The sequence below is a fragment of the Ailuropoda melanoleuca genome, chromosome 7, assembly GCF_002007445.2.
Source record: "Ailuropoda melanoleuca isolate Jingjing chromosome 7, ASM200744v2, whole genome shotgun sequence".
In the NCBI taxonomy this organism is placed as follows: Eukaryota; Metazoa; Chordata; class Mammalia; order Carnivora; family Ursidae; genus Ailuropoda; species Ailuropoda melanoleuca.
The window spans coordinates 103,096,822-103,116,656 of record NC_048224.1 but is presented as its reverse complement, the minus strand read 5'-3'; positions in this window follow the sequence as shown (position 1 = coordinate 103,116,656).

The following is a 19,835-nucleotide window of genomic DNA, read 5'->3' as shown; positions in this document are numbered from 1 at the left end:
AGGCCTTATCTTGACATCTCTGAATTTGTTTGGTGTGAGGGATATCTCTATGGCTCACAAATCCAAGGTTGAATGGATGAAAGAAAGGACATTGGTGCAGGTACACCTTTGGCCAATTTTATGGTTATGGATTGTGCCTGAATCCCTCAACCCAATCCAAGTAGAAAGAGTCCAGGTAAATCTGGGGATAATGAAAAACAAGGAAGTGGTAGCTTAAAGTAAAGGACTTTGGAAGTGAGTAATAGCACCACAAAAATTGCTAATGCTTTGTTCCCTCAAGAGTGTCTCAAGACAAGAAAATGAGCAAAGTTAGTTTTTGTTGCCTGGGGAAGACCACCAGCAGTTTCCTCCTGAAAAAGTCATTGCACTGAAGAGGAGGTAGAAACTTTGCCAAAAAATTCTTCTTGTGTAATCCAGAGGGAACAAAAGGTGATACAACACTCACTGATGACCCTACTGTGTCTTGGTCGTTTGGAGCCTTCTTTTAGTTAAAAGTTTATAGACTGTGTTCACTAATCAAGTTTTCATGCTGAAAGAGGTATTATATTTATATTGCACAGAACTATAATTGTACAATATTTGATCACCTGTGCTTTAAATAACTGCAAACCAGGCTGACACACTGTTGAAGCAGTTGCCAAGATATAGGGAATGTTATATTTCTATAGCTTATTTGGTATGCTAGAGCCTTCTCTGTTGTTCTGAATATACTAAATGTGAATGTAATGAAGTCAAGAACGGGATTGAAAAGACTTCAAGGATAATGAGAGAGCTAATAATATAGGAAAGATGTAGGTCCATACTCACTGATGTTCTCTTCTGGAGTTCCAAACAAACTCTCTTTAGGAAATTCTTATGCTACGCATAGACTGAGTAGATTTTAGGAGTAGAATGTGTGTGATTATTGATTTCCTAATAACCCCAAGATGGGTGGGATGTGTGAATACATTTTTGCTACACCATACTCATGTTTAACAGTAGCAATAGCAAGTGTAGTGGTGAAGTCAACACTGACTACAGTGGTCTTGAAGGGATTCAGGAACCTTTGATTTGTAGCAAAGTGTTTTGAGCCAGGCAGAAATAGCATTTTTGGAAGCATGCCACATGTTGAAAAGTACATACCGTCCCATATAGAAATTTTAGAGGGATTCCTTTGTCAAGAAACTAGCCAAATTTGGCAAGACTTGGAAAGATGACGAATAATAGGTGCATGGAGCACAAATATCCATAAAATGATGGGGCGATTTTCCTGAGTGACACTTTGGGAGAAGACATGACCTCTTGTTTAGGATGAGTGTCTTATATGTTAATGACCATGGAGTCAAATATGTTGTGAAGAGAATAACTGGGTATCATGGAAGTCCACACTAGAGGAGCTCACTCATGGAAAGTCTTAAGAGCACAAGATGTGAAGAACATTCAGGAAGCATTGACTAGGAAAGGCTTCCTGGTAACACAATTGGTAGTAACAGGGCAAAATATAGTCTATGTATGTCATCTCAGTGGGAAGTAGATGGATCATGGTACAAAACGATACTTAAAATATTTGTCAAAGCTGACTATAACTGGGCAATGACTAGGAGCATAGACTTGATAAGCCCCAACATAATTCAGTGAATGACAACTTTTTAATAATACTTGTCTTATTAGATGACACAATTGATATTGTGAATATATATCTGGTGTACAAAACATTACTGTAATAACACACCTACTGGTATTCGATATTATAAAATATTCGTTGGTTGTTTGACAGAAACTGAGTAGAAAAATATATATTCCAATGAGAAATCACAAGATGGAATAGTATTTAGGAAAATTGATTTTCAGTGTTTAATTGTTAGAACTCATATGGAAATTGACTTGATTGAAGAGGCAATAAATTTATTTTCAGAATAATTAAATATATGTTTAAATACATCTCTCATATATATTTTTGAAAAGTATAATTAGTAATAAAGGGTGAAAAGTAAAATTAAATTAGTTTAAAAAAATTAAAAAGATGTGATCAAGGCTAACATATATAGTCAGTCATACTAACACTGAACTTTACGTGTTGTGTTGGCTCTAGATAAGAAAACTGCCTTTTTGTTTGCAGTATCAAAAGTATATCTTTCAAAAAAGATATAAAAGGGTGTTAAAAGTCTATGTGATTTGACTGTATCCAGAATTCAGGGGAAGACTGATGGTAAAGAGTTTTCAATGGGTCTGAATTCATACTCATACCAGGAAACAGCTGATAATATGACCCTGGATTTACCTTCTTACAACTCTGCTTCAGGATATGTTGACAATCTGAATGGTGATATACCAAGCATATTATACCTGGTTATCAGGATTGTTTATTGTTAAATTCCATGGGTGAGTTGTGGCTGCCCTTGAATTGATATATCATGATACATACTGCTAGAACGTCATGGGAGAACAATAAGTTAGGTGAGGCACGGAGAGTTGCTTCCCTGAGTGGTTGTGTCTGGGAGCTTGATGGGTGGCTTGATGGGTGGCTTGATCCCAGGACCCTGAGATCATGACCTGAGCCCAAGTCAGACACTTAACCAACTGAGCTACTCAGGTGCCTCTAGAGTGAAACATTTTAATGCATTTTTTAAAAACTGAATAAATCTTTATATTTTTAGGTTATTTTCCCCTTGATAAAAATATAGACCTAGAAGATAATTCAAAATATTTTTTCAAAATTCTAGTTTTGTAATTTTAAAATATTTTAAGTTCCTATATTTTCTATAAATGTATCTTAAATGAAATTTAAAAGGCTATTTACAGAAATTTACAGGTATTATCATGAATTGTCAAATTTTTTGGCAAATCTATCTGTTTGATACATTTGTTTTTTTAATGTGGTTTTCCAAAGCAAGGTAAATATTTTTGATTAATTGATTTCATAATGGTAGGATTAGTATAATTTTATAATCATAAAATGTTTTATATTCATTTTTATCCATCTTTCAGAAACTAAATGTCTTAGTGCAGTTTAAAAAATCTGAATTAAAGCCCTGACATTCCAGTGTACTTTTTAAATGAATGAGTCACACCAATTCATACTCATTCAAAAATTTTTTTTAAATCTATCCTTCCTGTATACAATTGTAGTACTCTTATTGCTTAACCTAGTTAAAAGCATGAAACAAGCATTTAACTCTAAGTACCTAGTTAATTTTTTTAAAAAACAGATTTCTCTAAACTGAAATTTTAACTTATTTCTACTCTAATACACAAAATTAAGTTGTTTCAGTAGTAATAGAAACACATAGGAACATTTTTCTTTTAAATAATAAGGAGAATGGATTGAAAAATATATGAGGTATCAATACCTCTGATTATTTTGCAACTCTGGAAAGATTCAAAGGATATATAAATTTTAAATACTCTAAATTGACTTTTCAAAATCCATCAACACTGGTGGTTAAGTTACAGATATTTGGATAATTGATTCAGGGCAAATATTCTGAATGACCCCATAATGTTAAAGAAAATAACACTTTATTTCACCTTTATTACTCTAACGAGGATATGAGCAGGTGAAAGTCAGACTTAAGATGTCTATACCATTACCCTCTCTATACTAATATAGCCCAAGCTTAAAAAAAAAAAAAAAAAAAAAAAAAGCTCTCTGCATTTCTAAGCCTTTTCAGTACAAAGTATACATCTGTGTGATTGGTTGCTGGGTGAAGAGGTTGCATAGATTACTAGATCAAGCCACATTTTACATCCAAATTAATGTCACAACTATAACAAATTGGGATGCTCAGCTATTGTCAAACAATGTAGGGCTAAGGTTGGCAAATTAGTTATCATTAGCATATAGACCTTTTGGCAGAAAAGGAAAGCTTTTTACTTGAAGCTGGGCATTCTGCAGGATTTGTCAACTCGAATTTGCCACTGGTCTCATTATCTCATTTGTCTTATTTAGGCTAAATTGGCAGTTATGTCTTCATGGCAAATGTTTGTTTTCGCAAATGAGCAATGAAGCAGAATCTGGGAAACACAACACTAAAACAGCTTTACTGCAAGTTTTTAAGATATTTCTAGAGCTGGGTCATTGATCTGTAGCCATAGAAAATTTTCTTTACTCCTTGAATTTGTTTTATACTGTAAATTTGTGTCTACTAGGGCTTCTATCACAGAAATTGGAGTTCCTCAAGTCAATTAGACAAAATATATTGAGTATTGAAAATGTGAAAGACTTATCTATGACATTGGGTAAGTTAAATAGTATGAGATTATTTTCTATTTGGGCTTTTTTTTAGTGTTGTAAGTTAAAATTTTTATGTGATCTTGAGTGGCACAATCTACCTTATGTATCTATGTGGATATCTATATGTATGCACAAAACCACACACAAAAAACACATATACATAAATATGTATACATGCATGTACACACACATGACCTCGCTATAACATGATTTGTTCTGATAAATAATATGTAAAACAGGCTTATTTTACTTAGCTTGTAAAAAAGGAAGTTTAGAAAATTAAGTAATGGAAGGACTCTATTTTCTTTTCATGGAGACATACAAGCACAGACTTACATGTGCACACACACAAACAGCCTCAGAATACTATGGTTTGTGTGTATTGTGTGAAAGTAATATATTAACAATTAATATGTTAACAATCATACATAAACGATTTAATACTTTTGTTAAGACTAGATCAGCTGGATTATACCATGCTTACAAAAATAATGTCATTTCTAGCAAAAAATAATAACAATAAATATATCCTGGTAAATGTAGGTAGAAAACCAAATGCTGACAAAGAAAACAATAAACCCTACATCATATACATTTTTCATAGCATTATCTAGTTCTGTAATCTTACTTTAAGTCACATTCTTAAAATTATATTTTAAGATCTACTAGGCAAGTGTTGCCATTCTTTTACCCCAAATCATTATGGACTTCATAAATTATGGATCCCAAAAGGAATCATTGCTCAAACTTACAAGTGAATTGTTTATGGACAATAAAAAAATACCTTGTGAAAACGAAATAATGAAAGCCTTTCACTAAAATGAGTAACAGAAAAAGTACATTTCCCAGATAAGTAAGCAAAAATAGTCATTCTCTCTGTTTTTAATTTAAAATGTGACTATTGAGATATTGTAAGGAAATTCACAATACACACTTTAATATTCAAGAGGAGCCTGTCCTTTGGTCACAGAGATTAATTCACATTGGTGTTTGATCAGGTTATGGTTGTATGAACATCAAAATTCCATTCAGTTCAATGTCAGTTGTAAGAATAGAACATCACCTATGGGTTACAGTGAAGACTCCACATTAGAAACACTAGTAAATCAAATACTGGCCTTAGTGGGCATAAATGAAAATATATTAAACCAGTTCTTCTAAATTAGTCTGGAAATGTATTTCCAAATATATACAGGAAATGGAGCATTCATTTGTAATTATTATTAGACTTCAATTTTCAATGACATTTTTGCCAATTAATATGAAAATGTATCCTTATTTTAAAAATAGAATTCCTTTATAGTTCACTAAAAGACAGAATGAGTAAGATTTTTTTCGGCTTTGTACATTTTGATTTCAGTGAGATCTAATCAAAACGTGCGGGTAAATATTGGCTAATGTGGAGTATTCTGTTTTATGGAATCTCTGACAGAGGTTAGCATTTAAGTTTAAGAAATGATTATTGAGCTTTTTTTCTTCATCCACACCGTGCAGAGCATTGCACTACAGAGTATTGCCATCCTAAGCATGTAAGCTAAAAGCACCTTTTGACTTCAAATGACCAAAGAGAAAACTGTATCCTGGAAACTTGTAGTATAATACTTCAAAAAAGATAATTATCAATAATTATCAAACATATATTGGCAAACTCTCAATAAGCAGTAATTACTGTAATAAGACTTAGAACATGGAAGTAAACTTCTAAAACCTATTTTGTAAGATCTGTTTACTTGAAGTAGGTCTAAAGTAGTATTAAATTACCATTTTGAAATGGAATCCACTTTTTAATGAACTAAATAAGTTAATATTTACAAAAACCAAAGCATAGTTGTGTTTACTTCAATATGAACCAATGGCTACAAAATATCTAAAATTGCTAGACAAAATAAAAATCATATTTTTAAAAGAGTGGCTGTATATGTCACAGAGAAATGGAATTTCTTTGAGGTCAAAACAAATTGAGAAGACAAAGATAGGAAAATAAGCAATTGCTGAAGCAGCTATAAATCCTGAAGTTGTATACCTCTGAGGGGATGTGTTGAGAATCGGAGAACCTGTACCTGGGGAGGGTGGGAAACTATATAGTAATTCACCACACATAAAGTTAGGGTTAGAGAAAGACCTATACTATAAGAAAAGTAGTTAACTAAAATAATTTTGAAGGCAGAAAATAAATAATATTTATCTCTCATGTTTCAGATTCTTGGTAGAAGTAAAATAGAAATTGCTTCTCTTGAAATTGTATGGCAACTGTCTAGGTGTGGGAATTGAATTTGTACTGTTTGGTTCAAAAAATATGAAAGAAAAATTAACCTTAAGCAGACTGGGTTTGTATTTCCTCCTGGTCTCAGGGAAAGAAAGAAAAAGAAGAGAGAAAGAAAAAGAAAGAAAGAAAGAAAGAAAGAAAGAAAGAAAGAAAGAAAGAAAGAAAGGAAGAAAGGAAGGAAGGAAGGAAGAAAAAGAAAGGAAAGGAAAGGAAAGGAAAGGAAAGGAAAGGAAAGGAAAGGAAAAAGAAAGAAAGAAAGAAAGAAAGAAAGAAAGAAAGAAAGAAAGAAAGAAAGAAAGAAGGAAAGGAAAGAGAATAAAGAAAAGAAAATAAAAAGAAACCACATCCTCTGCAGGGAATCAGCCTTAAAACAAAGCCTCATAGAAGTGCCATTGAGACATAAAAAAATAAAAGCCAATTAAAAATCATAAAATATTATAAGAAACAAGGCTCCATAAGTGATATGCATCAGGGAAAAATGATTTAAAAACTAGATACCTAAAGATTATGTATTAGAATTATTGCATTTTATGGTAGGCTGAGCAATGACCTCCAAATACAATGACATCTGACTCCCTGTAACCTGTGAGTATGTTACCTTACATAGTAAAAGGAGCTTAACAGATGTGATTAAGTTAAAGATTTTAAGATGAAGACATTATGCTGGATTATCCTATAATCACAAAAGTCCTTATGAGTAGTAGATTTACAGTCAGGGAAAAAGTGATGTGTTGGCAGAAGCAGAGACTGAACTGATGTAGCTATGAGCCAGAGAATCAAGGAATACCAGCAACGTTTAGAAGCTAAAAGAGTCAAAGAACAGATTTGGCTCTAGAGCGACCAGACGGAACCTGACCTGCCAACCTCTTAATTTTAGCCTTTTAAGACTTAGTTAAGGCTTCTAATCTCCACAACTGTAAGAAAAATTTTTTGAAAAATTGCATTATTTTAATTCACTAAGGCAACTATTTTAATAATTATTACAAATTATTATGATCAACTGTTATGATAGTAATAGGAAATTAATACACATGTAAATATGAAATAACATTTTGGAGCTCAAATTATTAGAATATAAATTGCAATTTTCCTGAATAGAGGAAACTATAAGTATGTATAAGGATATTTTTTGTGAAGGAAAGCCCACTAAAAGCCAACTAGTAGAGATTTTCAAAAATGTAATAACTCCAAAATTCTGTATGAGTTAAACAGCAGAAAAGACACAGCTAAAGAAAGAATTAGTTGGATGGATGAATCATCTGAAGAAGATACAGAAAATTCAATATAAAAAATCAGAAATAGGGGCACCGGGGTGGCTCAGTTGGTTAAGTGTCTGACTCTTGATTTCGGCTCAGGTTGATCTCATCAGGGTAATGAGATGGAACCCCACGTTGGCTCCACACTCAGCAGAGTCTGCTTGTCCCTCTCCCTGTACTCTCGTACACTCTCTCTCAAAAAAAAAAAAAAAAATCAGAAGTAGGGGAACCTGGGTGCACAGTCTGTTAAGCATTCCTATTGGTTTCAGCTCGGGTCATGATCTTGGGGTCCTCAAAATATATATAGATTACATTATATTATATAATGTGACAGTCAAATGATGAGATAAAGTACTTGGCACCTTTGATTTTTTTCTTATTTAAAATGTAAATGGAATGGATTTCTAAAGGAGAAGCTAGAATAATATGACAAAGTACCAATGACTATGGCATGTACCACCTTCTATACCCCGCTACCCCAACTTATACATTCCTCCTTTTTCAAACTTTTTTATGGAGTGAGAAATCATTGAGAATATTTTCTGTATTTTTATTTCTGTTCATTTCTTATCATCCAACTCTACTTTGCAATACATACAAAACACTCATATTTTCTACTCAAATACAGCAATGTTTCTAGATCTAACTTGCCACATTGTCCATGATTATTTGAGAACCAATGAATGCATAACTTTATAGAATAGCCTTTGGGGAAAAAACAAAAACAATGCAACAAAACAAAACAAAATATCATGCGTAATTCTCTTACATTAGTTGATGAGTCATTTATTTCTCACAAGAGACAGATGTAGTATACAGGTTGTACCTGTTGGCTGTCAGCTTACTGAAGCTGTATTAAGACCTATACGCCCTTTAAAGCAGTAAACTCCCCTTATTCAATGGGTGATGGGCACAGGTGATATCTTTAGATACCTTAGAAAAAAGTCTTCCTTGTTAATAAATTTCCTTCTTTCTTTGAATAAAAAATCAATGTCTCAGATATAGTAAAATAATGTGATTGGATATAACAACCCTTAAATTCTGCCCTGAATAGAACAGTAAGAAGAGATAAAATATGTCATACTTCAAAATAAATATACATTTATATATGTAAATTTATTTTTTGCCACAGTGCAGAACACCAGAGAAAGGGCAAATGCCTTTTTGAACCATAAGTAGTTATACCTTCATGCAGAGGACTAGACTAGTGAGATCTATCTAGGCAGATAGCAAGTGAAACCTTCCTGTCTTTCATTTCCAATTTTTTGCAACCAGAAGACTTGATATACAACCTGGTCCAAGGAGCAAAGGCATATATCCCTAATTTGGGCAGCTCCCATGTCACTATCTCTTGCCTAAAAATGTATATATTACATTCATACATTATATTGTACTGTGGTACAATTTCATGAGTGAGAATGGCACATCATATCTTTAAGGTATTTCCCAATTTTCTGAAATTTCAATATTATAAATTTTAAAGAAACCTCCTTTGAAATAGAAAACTGTGTATTGCAACAAACCTCTGCAGTTAAAATTACTGTCAAAGGAGAAAAAATTCGAGTTAGTAATTTTTGCACTAATTTGTGGAGATTCATATTTACCTTGTGAAAACTGGCTTATGGCAAGTTGTTGATTTCACCTGATTCCAGAGCAGTTTACCATATTAGCAATTGCTTGATCGATCTATATATGCTACATAATAACACTAAATGTTTAATTTAACACGAGGAACATGAATCTGACTGTATAAATTATTTATTGTACTAAATGCTAGGATTCCTCCCTTCTTCTGGAAACAACACCCTTCTTCTTTTCTCTGCCTCTCTATACCTTGAGTAAAGTCCCAATATAAGTGAACATTATCCTTTCCATTCCCCTGAACAAAGAGATTGCTAAACAAATGGGCCCCTAATTAAAACTATAAAAATCTGTTTGTGGCAATTAGGTCACAGCACTGACAAATGAAGAAGCTATATGAGAGATTCACCATTAATTTTCATCTGATACTATTTGGTAGGAGCTCTTTTCATGTGCCTTAGCTGTGAATGTGTCTATGGCAGTTGATATCGCCCATTTCTCCAACTGCAAGGGAAGCCTGATCAACTTTAGGAAAAACAGAGTCAAAGAGAGAGAGGTAAAGGAAGAGAGTGCTAGGTTCTAAACCCTGTATTCAGGTTCCTGGGATTCCTAGGGATGCCAAGTGTTTGCAATCCCAAAGTTGGATTTACTAACTCCTCCTTTGATTATTTGAGCTAACTCAGTATTCCTTAATATCTTTTTAAGCCAGCTCAATTTAGGCTTACTTTACTGGAAGAAAAGTTAGACGTCTGACTAACAAACATGGGCAGATTTTACAATTTCTTCCTTTGCATTCTATTTTACACCATACAAATGTTTAAATGTCATAATTAGCATTGGACCCATGGGAAACTTACCTTTTTAAATAAAGTTTTTTAATTTACATGTACACAGAATTTGTCAGTAAAGAAAATAGTTTCCAGAGAAATAAAAGTATCTACTTTTGATTGAGCCTCATTCTAAGGGCGAGGTGGTAAGTGAAATGTATTTTACTTTATTTTAATCTTTAGAGCAACCCAATGATTGTATTATTATTACCACTAAGAAAGCATGGGCTCAGAGAAGCTAAAGAAATTGTGCAAATTCAGTCTTTGACTGCATCACACCCGAGCCATGTACTGAAACCACTAGTCACTCATTCCTTGGGTCCTCCTTTATGAAAAAGAAAACCTTAAATGAACCAGCGCATCAGCTTTCTGAATACCTTAAACAAACTGCATTAAAAATTATGGCAGCTGACATAAGGCCATTGATGTTACTCAGTGAATCCCCCTGAAAAAAATAATGGATGCTTGCTTATGGAAATAAATATGAAAATCCTAGAGTGTGTTGTTTTGCTTTCATTATTTAGAGATGATTCTTATACTCCTTATAATCCTCCTTATTTTCCTATTGGCCTTTATATCAAACCTGGTAATAAAAAATCATAAGGTAAACAATAATACATGTATACTATTTGTTTAGAAAATGAGTAATTTATTACTTCAATGTTGTCGCTGTGATAGGAAAACTTAAGCAGATGAATGGAATAATAATAGAACTTGTTATTTCTCATTATTCTCTCTTCCTGTCTCTCTCTTCTCTCTCTCTAACCATCTATATTTCTTTCCATCTCTCTCTCCCTCCATCAATTTCATTTGGCATTCTCCATTGTCATAATCTAACACATGCAAAATCTGTACACCGAACAACTTCCTGGTTTACATTTTAGATCATCAGCCAAAAAAGAAAGAGATGGGTTTACATTAAATAAGCATACTAACCTGAAAGCAATTTTAATGTTTTGAGGCAAGTACAAATTATGCATGAGTCACAGGAAGGTAAAAGACATGACCTAAATGTAATCATATATATCATACATGATATATATGTCACATGAATCATCATGGTGTAATCTAAGCTATGCTGTCTAGTAAAATTTACTGCAATGATGGAAACGCTCTATTTCTTCTCTGTCCGATTAGGTAGCAACTGGCCATGTGTGGCTTTGAGTACTTGCAATATGGGGAATGAGACTGTGGAACTGAATCTTTAATTTCATGACAACCTGTGGCTAATGCCTACTGTGTTGAACTATGCAGATAGAAAGGAAATAAATTTGGAGGGAATTGATTCATAAATATCAAGAGAAAGATTGGTTTTTGTGATAAAAATTTAAATACATTATTCTGTCCAATTGAATGAATATGCTAGTTTAAAAAGCATTTCTGAGTTGACAAACTGAAAATGTTAAACAGAAAACCACTTAGAAAAGAAGTGTATGAGTGTATGCCATAGATGCTATGTAACTGTACTAATTTTTAACACTACAGATATTTCAGGATCTTTTATTATGCAATAACTTTGCATCTCTCTTTTTTTTTAATGTAGAGGGGAGCTGAGTTGCTAAGTAAATAAGTAGAATAAGTAAATAAGTAAGTAGACACTGAAAATTATTTAATATTCACCAGGTATATTTAAAATATTTTGAAATAAAAGGGTCAGCTCCCAGGATGAAGGCATTAACTCTTCCTGTTTAGCATTATTCTATTTTATGCTTGATGAAAGTTATTTTGTAATGATATGCTCCTGCTCTAAATTTATTATTAATTTCCTAAGAAAAAGAAAAATTTACTCAGAGAGACATCATATACAATCTCAAAAAGGGTCATCTGAAGTGTTCAAACCTGGACAGGACAAATACAGATTTTTTTAAAAATGTTCAAATACTTAACTGTTCACAACTTTCATTTTCTGATTTAAAAGTCTTTGCCCTGAAATCACTATTTGAATCACAGAGAAATGTTCCTAACTGCATTACAGATTCCAAAAATGCCCCTTTAATGTGTGGCCCAAGCTAAAGACAGGAATCACTAATTGAGCCATGTTTTGTATTATGTGTCAACTATGTTTGGAAATTGAACTGGGACTATCAAGTAATTCCACTTAGGCCATTGAAAAAGCTATTGGATATTATAATGTTTAGTCACCAGTGGTTTGGTTTGAATTTAATGCATCTGTGAGCTAGAAGTTAACATCTTTGTATCCTATTACTAATCTCCTGAGAAAGCCAGATTTATTTATTTCCCCATTTAAGATTCAAAGGGGTCATTTGTTCCTGATTAAAGACAAACATTGATCCTTAATAAAAAAAAAAAAAAAGTTTTCTAATGTCTGGTACTTTGTTTCCTACTGTGACTTTTAAACGTGAAAATATAGTTTAGTGAAGCAGAAAACCTCTTTACAGAGCCAATTCCTTATTTTTTGATTTATTTATTTCAGAGAGAAACACAGAGAGCCGGAGAGGCAGAGGGAGCTGGAGAAGGAGAGAAGCAGACTCCCTGCTGAATGCAGACCTGACTCAGGGCTAATCCATGAGATCCTGACCCAAGCCAAAATCAAGAGTTGGACTCCTAACCCACTCCTAACCCACCAAGCCACCCACGTGGCCCCTTAAAGAACCAGTTCTGCCCTAAGTATCAATCTCAACCTGTTGGCCTTTTTTGAGAAAGTACTCGCCTTTCCACAGCAATGAAATTGTTCTTGGCATCATGGAGATCCTGAGATTTCCTTCCTTTGATTTCCTAGTCTTCACAGGGTTCAGAAGTTGTTGAATTCTTTTTCTTTTCTTTACAGTGTTAGGATGCCCAATCACTAATGTTACTTCCTTCCTTTTCTGCAATAAGAAAGAATATGTTGCTGACGTCAGTAATCACAGCATTTGAAAAGTAGTTTAAAGAGTAATGCTGTGCTCTACCTTGTCAACAGGCAGCTGCATAAGGAGCTAGCTTGTGCAAGTCCCCAGGTCTTATTAAACAAAATGTGTAGCGAGGTAGAGCCAACCCTGTCATGTATACCCCCCCCCATTTTATCATAAGGATCTTACATTACTGCAGAACTTGGCAGCAGAGTTATAAATAAACCAACAGTCTGTGACTCATGCTAAAGGACAATAAAGCATCTGTACCAGACAGAAAGTCACCTTCTTGTTCTAGTAAGTTATCATTCCAATTTTCAATTCAGGTTCTCTGGGGCTCTTAAATATGATTCCACCCCTCCCAACTTGGTCACATTTTCCTTATATCTCTATTTCCCTTTTGCAAAATTTCTATCAAAATTACTGAAAAGTAGAATTTATTTTATCATGCCACATTTCAGAAGTACACCTTTTTCCCTCATTGTTTTTCATCACTGTCCTCTGTAACCCATTTATTATTTCCTCTGCTAATCCAATCCACAAATAAGCTTTGATAGCCTGCTATATGCCATGGTCTGTGGTAGGTAACAACAATACTATGCACACGCAACTTCTTCTGAAAAAGAAATATCTATATAATCTGCCCATGATCACCTATAGTATAAACTTTTGGCCATCCAATAGATTGGAATATGCAAACTGTCTAAGTAGTTGCTAAATTTAGAATTATCTGTGAGGCTTTTAAAAACCAGATTCTTGGGGCTGTTGGGTGGCTCAGTTCGTTAAGTGGCTGCCTTCGGCTCAGGTCATGATCCCAGTGTCCTGGGACAGAGCTCCGCATTGGGCTCCCTGGGCAGCGGAGAGCCTGCTTCTCCCTCACCCTCTGCCTGCTGCTCCCTCTGCTCGTGCTCTCTCTCTCTGTCAAATAAAAGGGTCAAAAAAAAAAATATATATATATATATATATNACTGAAGAAAGAGAAATTAGGGAATCCATCCCATTTACAATAACACCAAAAACCATGCGTTACCTTGGAATTAACTTAACCAGAGACGTAAAGGACCTATATGCTAGAAACTATAGATCACTTTTGAAAGATATTGAGGAAGACATAAAAAGATGGAAAAATATTCCATGCTCATGGATTGGAAGAATTAACATAGTTAAAATGTCCATACTACCCAGAGCAATCTACACTTTCAATGCTATCCCGATCAAAATACCGAGGACATTTTTCAAAGAACTGGAACAAATAGTCCTTAAATTTGTATGGAACCAGAAAAGGCCCCGAATCTCCAAGGAACTGTTGAAAAGGAAAAACAAAGCTGGGGGCATCACAATGCCGGATTTCGAGCTGTACTACAAAGCTGTGATCACAAAGACAGCATGGTACTGGCACAAAAACAGACACATCGACCAATGGAACAGAATAGAGAACCCAGAAATGGACCCTCGGCTCTTTGGGCAACTAATCTTTGATAAAGCAGGAAAAAACATCCGGTGGAAAAAAGACAGTCTCTTCAATAAATGGTGCTGGGAAAATTGGACAGCTACATGCAAAAGAATGAAACTTGACCACTCTCTCACACCATACACAAAAATAAACTCCAAATGGATGAAAGACCTCAATGTGAGACAGGAATCCATCAAAATTCTAGAGGAGAACATAGGCAACAACTTCTATGACATCGGCCAGAGCAACCTTTTTCACGACACATCTCCAAAGGCAAGAGAAATAAAAGATAAAATGAACTTATGGGACTTTATCAGGATAAAGAGCTTCTGCACAGCCAAGGAAACAGTCAAAAAAACTAAGAGACAGCCCACGGAATGGGAGAATATATTTGCAAAGGACACCACAGATAAAGGACTGGTATCCAAGATCTACAAAGAACTTCTCAAACTCAATACACGAGAAACAAATAAACAAATCATAAAATGGGCAGAAGATATGAACAGACACTTTTCCAATGAAGACATACAAATGGCTAACAGACACATGAAAAAATGTTCAAAATCATTAGCCATCAGGGAAATTCAAATCAAAACCACACTGAGATACCACCTTACGCCAGTTAGAATGGCAAAGATAGACAAGGCAAGAAACAACAATTGTTGGAGAGGATGTGGAGAAAGGGGATCCCTCCTACATTGTTGGTGGGAATGCAAGTTGGTACAGCCACTCTGGAAAACAGTGTGGAGGTCCCTTAAAAAGTTAAAAATTGAACTACCCTATGACCCAGCCATTGCACTACTGGGTGTTTACCCCAAAGATACAGACGTAGTAAAGAGAAGGGCCATATGCACCCCAATGTTCATAGCTGCATTGTCCACAATAGCCAAATCATGGAAGGAGCCGAGATGCCCTTCAACAGATGACTGGATTAAGAAGCTGTGGTCCATATATACAATGGAATATTACTCAGCTATCAGAAAGAACGAATTCTCAACATTTGCTGCAACATGGACGGCACTGGAGGAGATAATGCTAAGTGAAATAAGTCAAGCAGAGAAAGACAATTATCATATGATTTCTCTCACCTATGGAACCTAAGAACTAGGACGATCGGTAGGAGAAGAAAGGGATAAAGAAAGGGGAGTAATCAGAAGGGGGAAGGAAGCATGAGAGACTATGGACTCTGGGAAACAAACTGAGGGCTTCAGAGGGGAGGGGGTGGGGGAATGTGATAGACTGGTGATGGGTAGTAAGGAGGGCACTTATTGCATGGTGCACTGGGTGTTATATGCAACTAACGAATCATCGAACTTTGCATCAGAAACCAGGGATGTACTGTATGGCGACTAGCATAATGTAATAAAAAAAAATTAAAAAAAAAAAAAAAGAATGGCCCCCTCCACACCAAATTCATATGTTGTAGCCCTAACCTCCCATGGGACTGTATTTGAAGATAAGGATATCAAGGAGATAATTAAGATTAAATGAGATCATAAGTGTACAGCCCTAATCTAATATGACTGGTATAGTTACAAGAGGAAGAGACACCACCAGAAACACTTATCTCCAGCACCACGCAAACACAGAGGAAAGGCTATGTGAGGACACAGTAAGAAAGCTGTCATTTGCAAGTCAGGAAAGAAAGTTTCACCAGAAACCAACCCTACTGGCACCTTGATCTTGGACTTAAAATCTCTAGAACCATAAGAAAATAAATTTCTGTTGTTTAAGCCGGCCAGTCTGTGGTATTGTTATGGAGCCCAAGTAGACGAATACATTATCTTAAAGCTACTTCTGTCTTGTGATTAGAGGGGACAGGAAGAAACCATGCTTGAGTAAACTGTAAGTCATTTGTATTGAACATAGTAGGGCCACAGGTAGTTACCCATTACTGCAGTAGTTGACAGGAAAAAAACAGAGAGGCACGCCACATGTCGAATGACAGGTCCTAGCATAGAACAGATCCTTGTTACAGGCCCATCATGTTAATAATGAACTATCAAAATTGATCATATCAACATTTATTAATCCATTCAAAAACATTGCTATCAGTCTCTGTGTTCACTCCTAGAAAATTCCTTGAGGTTCTTTCAGAGTTGCTACTATTACAGAAGAGAAATCTTATTGTGGTCGTGATATTCAACAAGGAAAAAACACATGGCTGCAAAGTGCATAGCACTACAATGAGAGGCAGATGATCAATTCATGGCAATTAGTAGATTGGTCATTCACCTTCAAATAAGGAAATGAAACTTAAAAGAAATATCAATACCCAGAGGACAGCAAAATTTATTGTGCAATATTTTATGAGTCTTTTATTTCTTGTATAGTTGTTTGTTATTATTTTGTGGCAGAATAAGATAGATTAGAGAAATAACCTGCCCTGTTTCATGGCAGAGGAGAAAGAAATAGGTAACTATTATTTATAGAGCACCTATAACATGCTATGCAATATGCTAAATATTTTATATTCCAGACAGTCAGTATAATCCTAAAAGTTAACATAGGTCATTAATGCAGATAATAACCCAGAAGAGGCTTTAAATTATTAGTAATGTTTTAAACCAAAAAAAAAAAAAAAAAAAAGAAGAAGGAAAGAAAGAAAAGGAAGGAAGGGAGAAAGGAAGGGAGAAAAGATAAAAAGGCAAGTGGGAACTTGGGAATTCTGAGCCTGTAACCATACTAGGAATGTGTTTATTGATCCTCCAAATTTATTTTACCAAAATTTTATGCATGCATTTGGTTAAAGAGAGAAAAGGGAATCATTTCCAGCCACACACTGTAGTAACTATCCTTAAAACAAAAACAATGGTCTTGCTATAAAATACTGGAAATGATAGGTGACATATAGCTAACATTCTGAAGCAAAAAGAATTTTGTCTGTTTTGTTCAATGCTGTTGAACAAAGGAGTTAAAAACTGATGTTTACAAGAAAAGCTGCGTGTGGATATTTATAGCAGTTTTGTTCATAATTGCATAACTTGAAAGCAACTAAGATGTCCTTTGGTAAATGAATGGATAAATAAACTGTGGTACATTCAGAAATGGAATATCACTTAATGCCGAAAAGAAATGAGCTATCAAGCAGTAAAAGACATGGAGGAAACTTAATTGCATCTAAGTGAAAGAGGCCAATTTGAAAAGGCTATATACTGTTCTGTTTCAACTATATGACATTCCAGAAAAGGAAAACTATGGAGACAGTAAAAAGATCAGTGGTTGCCAGGAGTTAGGGGAGGAGGGATGAGCAGAGCATGGAGGATTTAGACAAAGCACAGAGGATTTACTCTGTATAAAACTATAAATGGTTGGGGCGCCTGGGTGGCACAGTGGTTAAGCGTCTGCCTTTGGCTCAGGGCGTGATCCCGGCGTTGTGGGCTCGAGCCCCACATCAGGCTCCTCTGCTATGAGCCTGCTTCTTCCTCTCCCACTCTCCCTGCTTGTGTTCCCTCTCTCGCTGGCGGTCTCTATCTCTGTCAAATAAATAAATAAAGTCTTTAAAAAAAAAAAACTATAAATGGTAAACACATGTCATTATGCATGTGTCCAAACCTACAACACCCAAAACGAACCCTAATGGGAACTATGGACTCTGGGTGATAATGGTGTGTCAATGTAGGTTCATCAATTACATAAATACCACACTGGAGAAGGATGTTGATAATGGGGGAAGCAAACGTGTGAGGGCAGGCTGTATATCTGAAATCTCTGTATCTCCACTTAATTTTGCTGTGAACCTAAAACTGCTCTAGAAGATAAAGTCTATTAAAAAATATCCCAAAAAAGAATAAGTACACTAAAATATCTATTATATTTATTCAAATAACATGCTGCATATGTGTAAACATGCAGATGTATGATAAAATTGGAACAGCAGCTATCTCTAAGGAGGGAAGGATATAAAATATGTTTCAATTATAACTGTAAAGATGAAATTTCTTAAGCTGGGTGGTGGTTTCTTGTGTTTTTACTACATCATTTGCTGTATGTTTTGTATGCCTGAAATATATACAAACGCAATAACAAGAAACATAAAATACACTAAGGATTATATACATAGGAATAGAATGTCTTAAATGAAATACCCATAATAAATAACATCCATCCTCAATAAATATTATTTCCCCAAATCCATTCTGTGGTTAACCATAACCAGAGTCCTTTTATTCTCTTTCCTTCTCATTCTGCTTACATGGCTTGCCTGATCGCAGTCTCCTTCTTTAATTTTCCATATACCATCCCTTCCTTAATTATACAGGGGTGTTTAGCTCCATCTCGGTCCCTTCTTCAAAATGTGTGCACCCAAATCTGCTACAGAGCTCAGCAAACAGAGAACACTCTAAATAGCAGATCCCTGTTTTCACCCGTACACACTCATATACATACTCCCACACAAACACAGTGTTTAAGAAAATTAAAAAAAAAAAAAAATAGGGGCACCTGAGTGGCTCAGTCAGTTAAGTGTCTGCCTTCTGCTCAGGTCATGATCCCAGGGTCCTGGGATTGAGCCTGCATCGGGCTCCCTGCTCCGTGGGGAGCCTACTTCTCCCTCTGCCTGCTGTTCCCCTTGCTTGTACTCTCTCTCTCTGTGTCAAATAAGTAAATAAAATCTTAAAAATAAATAAATAAAATTTAAAAAAACATACACATTCTGTTTACATATGCAGAAAATGGATCTTCGGCAAAGCAAAGGAATTTTTTTTTAAAGATTTTATTTATTAATTTGACAGAGATAGAGACAGCCAGAGAGAGAGGGAACACAAGCAAGGGGAGTGGGAGAGGCAAAGATACAGACGTAGTAAAGAGAAGGGCCATATGCACCCCAATGTTCATAGCTGCATTGTCCACAATAGCCAAATCATGGAAGGAGCCGAGATGCCCTTCAACAGATGACTGGATTAAGAAGCTGTGGTCCATATANTGACTGGATTAAGAAGTTGTGGTCCATATACACAATGGAATATTACTCAGCTATCAGAAAGAACGAATTCTCAACATTTGCTGCAACATGGACGGCACTGGAGGAGATAATGCTAAGTGAAATAAGTCAAGCAGAGAAAGACAATTATCATATGATTTCTCTCATCTATGGAACATAAGAACTAGGATGATCGGTAGGGGAAGAAAGGGATAAAGAAAAGGGGGGTAATCAGAAGGGGGAATGAAACATGAGAGACTATGGACTATGAGAAACAAACTGAAGACTTCAGAGGGGAGGGGGTGGGGGAATGGGATAGACTGGTGATGGGTAGTAAGGAGGGCACGTATTGCATGGTGCACTGGGTGTTATACGCAACTAATGAAGCCAAACTTTACATCGGAATCTGGGGATGTACTGTATGGTGATTAACATAATATAATAAAATAAATTAAAAAAAAAGGGGGAG